The sequence below is a fragment of the Lycorma delicatula genome, chromosome 10 (assembly GCF_047948215.1).
Source record: "Lycorma delicatula isolate Av1 chromosome 10, ASM4794821v1, whole genome shotgun sequence".
NCBI lineage: Eukaryota > Metazoa > Arthropoda > Insecta > Hemiptera > Fulgoridae > Lycorma > Lycorma delicatula.
In genome coordinates this window covers 17,231,704-17,246,863 of record NC_134464.1, presented here as the reverse complement: position 1 = coordinate 17,246,863, position 15,160 = coordinate 17,231,704, and the positions used below count along the sequence as shown (strand labels likewise).

Genomic DNA, 15,160 nt, shown 5'->3' with positions numbered 1-15,160 from the left:
TCGTCACAACAAAGCAATAGTTTAGAGAATTTTTTGGGTTATATGTGGGATTTTGCAAAAAATATTTTTTGCAAAAATTTATATTTTTTAATTGTTAGTAAATGTGCCTAAAAAAAATATGTCCTTAATTATGCGAAATTTCTAGATACTGAGGGTGACCTTGCGCTACAGCCTCACTTCCCTTGACCTTTTCTGTTGAAAATTTAATGGCATCAATGCGCCATATATAAAGAGGAAATCTGACCAAGTTTAGTCCGAATCGGTCCAGTAGTTCTGAAGATATTAGGTGATTTAGAGGCGAGTACCTAACACACGCTCATACGAACATTAACCGGAAAATTTCCATCATATTGGTTTTTTGGTTTTTTTAGGTGCCAAAAGGTCAAGAGGGTCAAGTCCTGTGAAAACCTCATATGCCCAAATCGGACCGATTTCAATTCTTTTCTTTCTAGAAATATAGCTCTAGTACAAAGTTATCTAGATGGGAAAGTAAAAAAATTTCAAGAATTGCAAAGACAAGAAAACTAAATCTTGATAAAAGTACTGCAGAAAAATGACACAGACGGCAATCGTGGCTGATTTAGGCTCTTTAGAATATAGGATATTCTCTTTAGAATATATGTATAATTTTTTGTACTCAATTTTTATTTTGAATATTAAATTGAATTGAAACTGCATTATTATTATTATTGTTATTATTATTATTATTATTATTATTATTTTTATTATTATTCAATTACAATCTAAATATTAGCATGATGGCAAACTATTCGTCAAATCATCGACGTACAAGGGTTTTTATCATTGAAAAAAATCTTTCACTTTTTTTATCCAGCAACAAAAAACAGGACTACCGGATGAATTTCTTTTGAAAAATAAAATATCCTCAATAACTGGTTCATCTGACTTGAAAGTAATTTTTTTTAAAAATTGGTAAAACCTTTCCGAATTTATCCTTGACACATTTTTATCTTAAATACTCCTTACGAGTTTTAAATTTAACAACTTAATTATGCAATATTTAGAGCAGAATTGAGAAAAAATATTAATAAAAAATTTGGGACCGAATTAAAACTCTTGAACAAATTGCATTTTTACTTTTAAAATTATAGAATATTAAAAGTATAAGTGAAAAAAAGAATTAATATTCTTAGTAAAAGATAGAAAAAATTTTTATTATTAAAAATTTAGTCTTTCAAGAAAATAATTGCTAAAATAAAACAATGACAGTTATTTGTAAAAAAGTATTTTTTAATTTCCTCGACAGCTACCTCGTACAACAGTTTTAATAACAACTACAATTTGAAAAACAAAATATCAGATATAAGTATTTCAAAAATATTTTGAAGTCAAATCCCATGGGACCTCCTATTTTTTAAAAAACTGTTCCAAAGATGTTTACATTAATATAAGATACATTTGGATTTTAAATCTAGAAAAGTTTAAAAAATTGATATTTATATACGGGTTCCATTCAGTTCCCTTGTTTTTTTTTTTTTTGAGCTTAAACGGTTATTCATTGGAGAAATTATTTACATCAATAAATTAATTTGATTAGCTGCAATGTTATTCAACAAGGCTAAAAATTTGTACTTGTCTAAAAAAAAACTACAATTTGGGTACTGTTATGTCTCACGTCAGATGGGATCGAAAATCAGATCGTAGCTGGGAAATATGTATAAAAATATTTGTGCTGAGTTTAAAAATTTGTTGGTCAACGGGTTTTTAAGGTATGAGACAAAATTTGTTCAGAAATAATGTTCAACATCCTCTCATCACTAAATTCAATCGACATAAAACTTCGGAATTTTAAATATCTTAATAAGTTCAGTACTTTGATGGTAATAAAGCTTAATTTTGTACGACTGCTATACAAAAAGGTAAAACTTTTAAATGGCGAAAACTACCCTTCTTATTTTTATAATATGTACACAGATTTAACGCAATTAATGTCACAAATGCAGACTTTGTTTATTAAATATTTTTAAAGAATCTATATTATGCCAGTCCGAAGATATTAATAAAAATACAGGTCAACACAAGAATGGTTTAATACCTGGATATTAACCAAGCAAAATCGAACCTTGTGACATTCAAGATGAAGAGAGGTGACTACCCACAGGTCCACCTTAATGGCGTTGTAATTCCGCAAACTTAGAGTGTGTGAAGAACCTAGGTCTAACCTCGACCGTCGACTAACGAGGAAAGTTCATAAAAAATAGAAGGAATTTGAAATAAAGTTCAAGGAAATTTTCTGGTTGTTGGATAGACGTCCTCCTTTGGCTTTGTCTAATAAACTGCCATTATATTCAACGATTCTAAAACTTATCTGGACCTATGGGATCGAACTATGGGGCACATACATTTTTATCCGCTTTTTTTTTTTTTTTTTTAATTTTTCTCGGCTGCGAAAATCAGCTGATTTTAGAACTTTAGAACTTTCGTCAAGAGTTCAATTAATTAATGAGTTTCAATTAATCACATTGGAAAGGTAATGTCAAACCACCCGTGAAATCTGTCAGGAGAATTCCAAAGCCATAACATCAACTCCAATAGAATCGCAAAGTTCATATATATATATATATATATATATATATATATACGTATTTATAAATATCTGTACATATTTATATAGTAAGGATTATATTTATATAACGTAAGGATTCCAACGCAGGGTCATACATATAAATCGGTTCAGCCATTGACTTGCTACGGTGGAACATACTTACATACACCATAAATACGCTACACTCCTTTTTGGGCAGTCGTGTAATACGGTCCATTTCTAAGTATATTAGTTAATTTTTTTTCTGGTTTGGTTCCAACGTGATTTTGTATTTTATTAGTACATACACCGTTTGAATTTTATAAATAGGAAGATTGGTTACAAAGATATAATAACATTTCCAAATAACCGTATCAGTTAGATCAAAGTGTACCTAATGCATGCAAAATTTACCATTTAACCTACTAACAAATACCCTGTTTGAATTTTTAAAATCGGACGATTTATTGTGGAGATATTATAAGAGTACCCCATTGCACCACTCAAATAAAGTGTCCCAGGGGCACCCAGTTTGTTACCAATTAATGGTAATGATTGGTGTACCCTCGCACGAGGTGCTCGCAACACCTCACAACTCTAACGTCACACGCAGACCCTACGGGAATCTCATTAATATTAAACAAAACATTTTTAAGTATATTTAATATTATATAACGTAAATAAAATTCTATTACTTTTTTTTTGTTGTAATATTATTCATTCGATTAATTCGAATCACTCAGTTCAAACCCAGCTCACACAGTGATAGAGACTCACAGTTCATAGTTCATTATTTCATTTCATTAAAGTTTGTGGTTCAATCGGAAAATCTCCACAATTACATAAATATAAATATATTTATATAGCCTATGACACTTTTCGTAACGTAAGGATTCCAACGCGGGGACATTCATCTAAATCGGCTCTGCCGTTCAAGTCCTACGGTTAAACAAACATACATACACCTTATATACATTGAATTCCTTTTTGGGCAGTCGTGTAATAAATATAATACAATTAATATTTATTTTTTGTTAACTTTTATTTTACAAAAAAAAAAACTAGAAAAAGCTCTAGTAAACAAGTTTATAAAAGTATTTACTGATGTCTGTCATTTTTAAAGAGTTAAGTGACATTAATTTAACTAATCAAAATATTTCTGTAAATGTTTAAATTGAGTATTACGAATCAATTTAAAAAAACAAAAATTATTATTATTTAATTAACACTCAGAAATTATAGAGATACTATTAATTATTAATACTAACATTCTAATAATAATAGCACTAATGAAGGAAAAATTGTTTAAATAAATTATTTAAAGAATGTTGCGTAGCGTGCTGAGAGAAGTATTTAAGAAAGAAATAAAATGAAATAAATTCAGTACAAGTTCCAGTTTATATTTCTATTTTATTTTACTTTATTTTGTTACCTGTACACCTAAATTACATATCCTGTTACACTAAAAAAATAAAATAAAATTCGTCAAGACTCAGATTTCAATAACTCGTTTAATAAATTTACTCTATTTATTATCGTTTAATTTTAATGTAATAATATAATTTATTTAAATATAAAATGATCACATACTAACAAATATGGTTTTAAAAATTTATAACTGTAAATAATATATATGGTGAAAATTTCTTTAGTTTAATTTTTACTTCCTTATACGAAGTATTGTGATCGCGAAAAATTTTGATTTACAGATTTAAACGGAAATATCTATTTTGACAAACCGTGAATTCATTTTGACTTCCTTGGGGGTGTCATCTGTACGTACGTATATATCTCGTATAACTCAAAAACGATTAGCTGTAGGATGTTGAAATTTTGAATTTAGGATTGTTGAAACATCTAGTTGTGCACCTCTCATTTTGATATCAATCAACTAGAACAAAAGTGTCCAAAAATGCCAAAAATGCAAATCATTTGGATTTTGGACTTCGTCTTAACTGCAGTAATAAGCCCTCATTCAGAGCTTTTCAACGATGTATCATAAATGGTACTTATTTTCATTGGTTCCAGAGTTATAGCCAAATAAAATTTTAATTTTTGAAATATTTGGATCTTACAAGGGGAAAGCACATCGATTCAAATTCGACTTCATCTCCCTTTTCGAACTTTTTTTTAAATTTAATTATATTGATTTATTAATAATTATTAATCTCCGATTGTAAAAAGATTTTACGATAAATAATAATTCGATAATAACAGTAAAAAAAAAAAAATGAAATAATATCAGAAGTTATTAGTGAAATAAAATTTTATGAACGTTTCACTTTAATTACAAAATTTTTATAGAGGGTAATAATTATTAATAAATCAATATATTTAAATTAAAAAATACGTTGAAGAAAAATAGTAGTATATGAAGTCGGATTCGAACGGATATGTGTATAATTACAGGTCCGACAGGTTCTCTTGACCGATGTGAAAAAAAAATTAATATATAAAATGCTGATAGGGACACCACAAAAACAGTTATGCAATGTGGTACCCACCCCAGTACAACTGTGTAACTGTCTACTGCATTAAAGAATTGGAGGATTGTATCTCACTTTCAAATGAAATCAGTTTAATTGAAGTGCAGCAAAAAATGTGCATATGTAATTCAATAGTCGTACAAGGAATTCATATAGTATCTACATCATTTTTTTAATTCAAATCCTAGTTATTCAGTAAAATAAAGTTTTTTTTTTTTTTTTAAATAATATATTTACACAAATCTAACGATTAAAATAAAGTAATGGTTTACATGATACTTGATATGTTAAAACCCGCATCTATTTTCAACCGGATGGTTTCGGAACACTTTTACGTTTGGGAGAATAATATAATGAAAAACAATTTCTTTTTCTTTTTGTTATAATAAAATGTGTGCAATTAAAATAAATGTCTAATTAACAAAGCAACTGATAACGTTTAAACTTTTAAAAAGGATTTCGTTTCGAAATTTATTACATTCAAATTCAACATTAATAAATCTGATTCGAAAATTTATTTTCCTAAATTAAATTAATTTTCCAATATTAACAAGATAAAATAAGCAACACGATGTCTCAAAAACTGAAATCGCTTACATTTCTGTTACTTTGAATAAGATTATGTATACCTTTAACATTAACGTCTTGATGTTTATTGGTTATAAAATTTTACTTAAAATTTTAAATAAAAGAACTAAAAAAAGTAAATAGCAAACTGATGCACAAACACCATATTGTGGACCCTTACTGTGTTTATTATCTTCATATTGTAAGAATAATACTGATAAATAAGAGTTAAAGCCTGTTCAATTTATAAAAGCTAGTTTAGTCAGCATAGGTTTCGAAATTTTAAGTGATCTATGTATCAGAGTTTCAGATTATTCGGCTATCATCATAGTAGCTGTAACTGGTTACCCTTCGTACTTGGATTCTCAGTGTTACCCACAAGGAGAAGACTATACTTTTCCTCATTTTTTTATTTTATGATTTTTAATCAAGCAACCGGAGGCAGATGCAGCCAGTCGCGGCTCTTCGTATCGCTCACACTGCATCCAACGGTGGACGGTGCGAGCCGTACACCGTCGCACCTTTAAAGCTACTTCTCTCGCTAACCGAAAGAGATATCTATAAATTAAAAGAAGAGAGAGTTTTTATAGAAAATTTAATTTCAATTTCTGCATTTGGTCTCCAAATTCGATTTGCTCATCGGTTTAATGATATAAAATTGAATATCTACAAGAAAAATAATCCGGTTGTTATCGCAATCTGTTAATATGGCCACCATCTTGAAAAGGTGAAACATTTCGTAACGGCATAAGTGATATTTTTTTACATGTATAAAAACTATGTTCATGCAAAAATTATTTCAGTAGTTTTTGCGTGAAAGAAATGGTTGTAAGAGAAATACTGATAACAATCAGAGACTGAAAAATTCTTTTTTCCTCCAACGTTTCCCTGGTTCTTGACATAAAAGTTCCTGCTGTAGACGAAAATATCTCTTTTGGTTCCCGTTTCCATTACCCTGAAATACCTTATATCTCGGAAAGGGATCAAGATATAGAGCTGAATAATCGGTTGCGTTATAAAACGCATGGTCTATTATGTTTTATGCCAAAAAATTAAACCAAAACCGGTATTAGGTTGCCGTTCAAGTGGAAAAATTCACAACGTAATCCCTAATAACTAGGACCTTGATGTATGGTTTAAAATCTTTCCTTGGATAACACAAATGTATTCTGAAAATTTGAAAGCAATCAGTCGTTTGGTTCTTGCGTGATCCTGATGCAAACGCATAGAACCACCACAAACTTTTGCAGTTATACGAGTATACTAGAAGTATTACGAGTATTATGTACCGATCAAACGTAAAGATTTATTTATTTATTTTATAACGATATTTATTAGACATCGAGTCCCTAAGCATCACTACTAAGGTTTAAAGTTATCTTAAACAGGCTTAATATGTAGTTAGACAAAACGATATTTTGATTATAAGGAAAAGAATTGGGAAATCTCTTTACTCATTACTTTTCCTGGCATGTGGTATTTTTATTGGGAAGATCTGTACCATTTTTAGGAATAAGTAGTTTCTCATGTTAAGATTCTTATCAATTTGTTAAACGATTCTTAGAATACTCAGTCTTTTTAACGGAAAAAACCAGCCGGAAAATATTTAATTACACAGAAAAGTATAAAACGTTTTTCTTAGAAGTTATTTTAAATAAGCCTGTAAAGAATCTTGAGTATTATTAATAGAAAGAGAAGATTATTTATAATTCTGCTCATATTTTTACTTTTTTTTCTAACTAGTTCATTATAAATATTTAAAATATTTTTACCAGATTTTGTAGAAATCCAGTAATGTTTATTTGTATACAGAGTATCCTACGAAGAATGGAGAAATTGAAGGGCATGTTCTACGGGTAAAAATATTTAAAAAAAAACGTTCATATAAACATAGGTCTGGAAACGCTAACGTAAGATTTCGCCTGAATTTCAGATCTTCTAATAAGAAGAAGCCCCAATGAAATTTTTGTGAACAAAATTAAGGAGTAAAGTGGGTGGTTTCTTATGTAATTTGAGATGGGAAATAGAATAAATCAGAAACTGTAACTTCAGTAGTTTTTAAAATATCCGACGTAGAACACAAAATTCAATACCGAAGTGGTTTTTAGGTTTGTAATAGAATAGATTTGTTAAATGATTAGTAAATCTGGAAGATTTAGTGACAAAACTTGTAGAAAATTTATTTCTGAGAAAATTAATTAACATATTTACAACCAATAATAGTAAGTAAACACTTTTTAAAATCGTACGTTTTTTATTGAAGCAAAACAGACAAAAAATGTATGTATATATAATATATAAAAACTGTATTAACTAATTATTATACAGAATAAATAAAAAAGAAATTGAAGTTATTTTATAATTTCTACCTGTGCAGTTATATTACATTTTTTTATTTGATTTTAGGAATTAGAAATGTATTTAATAATTTACTTTTTGTTATTCTAGAATGTGAATTAAGTTTGATTTTAATAAAAAATTTAAAATTTTGATAAACGATCCAATTTTTTGGCCAACTATAAAAAGATATTTAAAAAAAAATAATAATAAAAAACTAATATATTGTACCAATCAACTTATGGGCAATCTGCCTAACAAATTGGCTGTTTTGGCAAATGACTTTTATTTTGGCAAATGTTGAAAAAAAAAACACTGGAATAATTGGCAATAATACATATAAATTTTTTTATATAACAGTCATAATTTTTATGTCTATAGGATCAACATTTTGTTTTTAAGATAAAAACTGTGATTGCTGCCAAACAATCAATTATTAAAAAAAAAAAAATCAGGAACAACTGTGTTGCCAAAAATAAATTCTGTGAAGGATTTGATTGAAAATTACCGACTTTAAGCCATATTCATTCTCCAGTTTTCTCCCCATAAAATAATATTTCCATGCAATTGTAATAATTGATATTTAAACATGAACTCCGCGTACTCTGCGGTACAGTAATAATATTGATTTTTCATCGGTATTGTCCCGTGTTCAAATCGTGGTCAAGCTTGGAATTTCTATCATGGTATTAAATTTTATAATATTGGTACGCAAAGTTTTAAAGTTTATTCATTGAATTGATCATAAAATGTTGGAAAATGATTCAATTTTCACTATGTAATATTTAATTAATCTTAATTTTTTTATATAATTTTTAAATCACACATATATTTAAAATATATAAAAATTAATTTTTTTTTTGCCTTTATTTATATCGTTTTATAAGATTTTTTTTTTATTTTTATAAGTGCATAATGAAACTAAAGTTATTAGCATTTAACTTTTCCGGCGAATATAGCTAGAATGACTATATTAAAGGAAATATTATGGTGATCATATCCAAAATGGGGTATCGGGTTTTTTGCAAAATTTTACGTTTTAGGATCCAATTTACTTCAGCTAGACCCTATAGACATATTTAGGTATGTTGTTGTCGCACTGCTTTTGGCTTTATATCTGAAGACTGACAAAACGATTTTATTCAAGTTTAGTTCAAATATTTCTGTATATGGAGCATTGATAATATTAATTTTTTTTCAAATATTTTTTAAAATATTTAATTTTTTTAAAATTCGTTAAGGGGAGATTGCAAAATACAATAAACGAACCATAAGCGATAGAGATATTTTTTCGATTTTCTTCAGAGACATTAAGAGAAAACTTTACTAAAGCAAATTTGATAAATACAACGCATTTTTTTTTAAAAAATCAACCCCCACCTTTTAAAATTTAAATAAATGTTTTGTCTTTTGCTCTATCATCCTTCCGTTTAAATATTTATTAATTATTTTTGAAAATTTATGTTTAGTATATAGAACTATGAAGAAATATCTACGATTTTTTAAATTATAAACTCTAAACGTAAAATGAAGAAAATTTTTTTTTTAAATTTGATTTTTTTATTTCAGTCTTTAATGAAGAAGGTATATGATTTTGAGAAAATTTTAATTAAAAAAATTTATTAAGCTTAACCTATACATGAATATTAAAAAAATGTGTTCCTTAATACCCAAAAATATATATATTCTGGTTTTTGGCTCTTATTTTTTAATTTTTTTTTAATACCCGGAAAATTAACCAGATTTTTTATCAAACATAAACTACTAAAAGTGTATATTAAAATTTAATTTCAGAAAATAGAATTATAAATTAAATAAAAATATTTATATTATAGGTATAGAGAGAGATATTATAAACTATTTTTGAAATCAGTTGGAAAAAATTTGAATAAAAAAACATACTTAACAATTAAATAGATTATGATAATTAGATAATTTATTGAAAGAGAACTTTTACAAGAGAAACGATTATATGAATATACTAATTATTTTATGATTAATTATAATCATCAACATTTATTCAATATGTAACAGTAATGAAAAAAAAAATTATAATAAAATAATATAAATAATCTACATAAAGAGGATCGTTTATGTATAAACGTTTACTAAGATTACAGTATAAAATATATAAAAATTTTCATAATTAAAAAAAAAAAACAAAAGAATAGTATTCATTCTAAAACCGTATGATAATCTAAACTATAAAATTATTAAGAATAAAATAAATGTATAAAAAGAAATAAAGATTTAGAAACTATAAAAATTCAGTGGTTATAAAAATAAAAGAAAGAAATTAAAAGTTTAAGGGTAAAAAGTCAGAAAGGCTACTTCCTGAATAAAAAACGTTTTAAAATCTATACAAGCCGAGGATTAAAAAAAGAATCTCTAAAATGACAGGAAAACTAGGAGGAGATTATGAATGAATCGCAAGAAATATTAACTTCTATAAAAACTCGTCACAAATGAAAAAAATCTTAAAAGGAAAAAATATGCAGATATATAGTTACGTTAAAAACATTATTAATACTATAAAATAAATAATACTTTAACAATTTAATAATAACAGCTCATTACAAAACAATTCCACAAAAATAATGATGAATATATTAAAGATTTTAAAACCGGTGGGATATACGTTAAAGTATGGTGTCTATGAAAAAGAGAAACAAACAGCAATAAAGAGTAAGTGAATATATAATGAGCACACTAAAACAATGAATGAAACTTTGTACAGTTTATTTTACCGTACTCAAATATTATACACAGGTACAAACAAACGTACGTTCACGCTAGCACATCTACACGAACCAGATGTAAAAAAAGGGAGGAAAAAGCGAAAGAGAGAGAGAGAGAGAGACAAGTTGCTGTTACGAACGGAGTGACATGGTCAAAGGTGTAGCTACAATAAAGGTGGAAGGATGTGTGCAGGTGAGGAGGACAAGGAAGAAACGTGTACGGAGAAGAGGTTTAGGTTGAACCAGAGAGGCCGGAGAGACAGGACGACTTCTAGTGGGTCTATAAAAAAAACCACTCTGGCGCATTCCTTAAGTGAGGACCGAAAAAATGTAGGTTTATGTCTGCTGCCCACCTGCCTGGACAAGTTGATACTAAGGCGAAGAGTTGTAGCCGTACCAACTCTTTCTAAGATGCTGTTAAGGTACCGTTCTTCGACGTTCACCGGCTTAAATGTTTCATACATGCGTATTATTATATATATACATATACGTTTCTATTTATTTATATTATAATTGCATAATTATCCATTTCATCTATCCTTCACAAATTTTATTAATGTGATAACCAACTTTTTTCATCTTTTTTTATAATTTTTTAAGATTACTAAAATGTCAAGACACGAGTATTTAACAGTTGATTTACATGTTGAAACAAATTTTTTCTTCTTATAAATATTTTATAATTCTTTTTTTTCTATCAAAACTACGAAAAGGTAATTAAAATCTAGTTTTATTTTTTTTTTAATTAGTTTGGTTTGTACGTGCAATATACATGTTAAAATTATAATAAATTTCGATCGTGAAAGATCGAAATATTTGCTTATATTATCACTTTCGGATCTTCGCCGGTATATATCAACAAATATAGATAAGCTCTGGTGGTAGTCGAAAAGATGGCTAGAAATTAAAAAAAAATCACCCAATACAAATTTATTTACATGTATTATATTTATATTTTTATATATTTACATTTATTATTTATAGATTAGTGACCATTGATTTATTTCTTTATTTATCGTTATTGTGAATCCATACAATTAACATATTCTGTACATCCTCATTGGCCATTTGTATTAATAAAATGCTAAAACTTTTAAAAACATTTTTTATAAATGCGGTAAATTTGATTAATTCCCTGTAGCGTTGGAGAATAGCATATTCAATTTGTATATTAACGTTAATTAGACGAGGTTAGCGTAGGTTATGTTTGACATAAATTAAAACTTCGTTTTTTTCGAGGATTTCTCGTAATCTATTTAGCTTAGAGATAGGTATTGGGTTATTTTTTTTTTAATTTCTGGTTATAGTTTCGATAACTCCACTAGACCTTCTCTGTGTTTGTCGACATATATCGGTAAAGGTTCGAATAAAAAAAAATATTTTGATGTTTCACTGATTATTTGGTATGTATCGACATTTATCGGAGAATATCAACATTTGCCAGATATCGGTTTTTTTACGGTAACATGTACACCTTTTTAATTAATCTTTAAAATAAATATGAATACAATTTTAAGAAATTTAATAATATAAATTATTGGTTTTATCTCAAGGAACGTATCGCTATTTTTCTCAAGAAATTTATCACCAACGCCATTACAAGATACTTCAGATGTGCTTAGCACGGTTGTGCTAAACGAGATGATTTATATTTTGTATCTTTTTCTGTTACACCATGGCCTCATCATGGTTTTATTTTTCCTGTGTATGGAAAATTATGGGATTATATATTCTTTAACATAAAAGGCACGCATCAAAATGTGTTTTTAAAACAATGGTAGTTATATAAAGCATATTATATAAATAAAAATGGTATTTTTTTAAAAAATGTTAATTTTATTTTTGTACGGAAACTTAGAGACACTGTATAAGGAACATCTTTAACAAACCACCCGTAGTTTATATAATCACTGTAAAATATAGATTAGCATCTTATATAGAAAAAACTATTAAGCTTATTGGTTATAGGCATTGCTACAGCAACGCACATCATTGAGCACATTCCACTGGCTAACACTTCGTGTTTCCATACACACCACGATTTCTACCGACCAAAGATTATATATTTTAAAAGACTGATCGATCTACATTTATATTGATTGTAATATTACATATATTATGTAAACAAAAATAACAAAATTAAACAAATATGTATACCATAAACAATATATTGTTAAATATTTATTTTTTAAATTTATAAAATAGATGGTATTTTCTTAATATAATGTAGTGGGAAAATTGTATTAAATATTACCCATGTAATATTACCAATTAAACTTTAATGAAAGTTAGAAACGTGGTTTAATTTAATGAAATCAGTAAAAGTAAAAAAAAAAAAAAAACTTTGTATTATCTTATCTAGTAAAGGTTTTACGTAAGAATATTTTCCGTATACTAAAATTTACTTTTAAAAATAATAAATTACTTTCATGTATAAAGATGCTATTCTGGTTTTATGACAGAAAAATAATTTTTTTTTAATCTCATCTACAACTTTGTTTCATCAAGAAGATTTTTATAATTTAATATTTAAATCGTTTTTTCCTGCTATATTTCACAGTCATTGTATTGTTATTTTCTTATTTGATTAAAATTTGTACACTAATATCTCTAAATAATTTAAAATAGTTATTTATATCTCCGAAATATCCAAGGAAAATCGTAATGTATCATTAAAATTTATCATTAAACTTGGTAGCCATACGATAATATTCTTTTTAAATTTACAATCATCAAAAATTTACTCAAATTCCTTTTTTCTTATTTGTTGAAATGTTATCCGTATTCCAACAATTCTAGAGATTACAGATAATAAAACTATTTGATAGAGAATTGTTTGATAGTACTGGATAGTTTTTTTTCTTATACTGCAATACCAATGACCGTCTTTCTTATCAACCTTTCCGTTTTCTTATTATTTTTCCTATTTATTCCACATCACAAATTCTGTGTGTTAAGGTCTGTAATAGCTGTTTCTTGGATCCGATTAGATTTTCAATGTTTTTTGATACGGGAGAAACTGGCCTTGGGTCGATTCCGTTTATTATGTATCCGGTTGATTCATAATAAGCTTAAGCACTAAAATATTTACTGGTATTTAACAGGCAAAGTTCGAAATCCTAAGTCTATATTTGTGTGTGCAGAAAATTATTGACATTGTTGATTTAAAATTTTTTTCGAATGGCTAACGAGTAAGTCAATTAATAATATTACTTATTTAAAAATAATTTTTCATCAAAAAACAACAGTTGAAACTGCAGAAAAAAGTTTGCGTTTAATAATATATTTTATAGCCATTCGGGCTGGTCTAGTGATAAAGTCGTGTTGCAAATCACTTGCTTAACAGCTGAATTTCAAAGTCCAAGGTTTTGAATTTTCAAATCCTAGTAATCTTCAGTTGGTTTTAGATGGATTTGAATGCGAGGAAGTAAATAACTGGGTATTTTGGGGTTCAATTAACCAATCATCTCAAAAATAGTCGGCCTGAGTCTGTAGAAGATTAAATCTCATTTACATGTAATACATATCATCCTTATTTCACTGGACGGTAGGGATTACTTTTTGTTCACTAGTTGAAAAGATTGCAACGTATACATTAGGTAAGAAATAAAATTTATATATGCATATATATATATATATATATATATATATATATATATATATATATATATATATATATTTTACATTTACCCAAATAATGAGAACAGGGAATAATAGGCCTATCGATGTCTAAACAAAAGAAAAAATATTAAATACTCTAAAACAATAAAAATAATTTTAGGTTACATGACAAAATAACAGATTAAAAATTATTATTTTTTGACAAAATTAATAACCACAATACTAGTATGTTCCTTCGAAACATATACAGTATATTGAATGCCCGTGATTGTTTTGAAAAAGAGTAAAGTCTAACATCAATCAACTTAGAGAAGTTGAATTTAATTTTGTTGACACTATGTAACAGCTGCCAATGGATGATAATAAAATTGTTTACAAAGTGCGGAAAAATACTATGTATGCTTAATGGGTATCGAACGGATGAAATGTGGAAATGAGAACCACTCTGCCAAGGAAATCGGTAAAAAAATGAAATAAAACAACATTAATATTCGCTAAATAAACAATTAAAAGAAAATGTCAGTTATAACATAAGATGTTTGAGAAAATATCTAAGTGTTATATTAAGATGTAGGGAATAATAAAGGTGTCTTAGAAATAATTGGAAAAATTTTAACGAAAGAATGAGAAAACAATCTGATGTGAACACCACATGACTTCCTTGAACGCCTATTAAATTACATATACACACTTTTTTTTTTAATGAAAAGTACATAAAATTATATTTAATTAATAATTTCTGATTTTTATCAATTTCTTTTTTTTTAATATTTTTATTATTGAATTATTATTTATGGTAAAAATCGTTTTACAATTAGAGGTTAATAATTATTAATAAATTAATATAATTAAATTAAAAAAAAAAA

At 27.0% G+C, this 15,160-nt stretch overlaps 1 protein-coding gene across 6 annotated transcripts in view; it reads left to right on the top strand.

The window, feature by feature from the left end:
• LOC142331399 (uncharacterized) overlaps positions 1 to 15,160 on the top strand; it is an 807,446-nt gene that overhangs the window by 555,662 nt on the left and 236,624 nt on the right. The window lies entirely within an intron of this gene.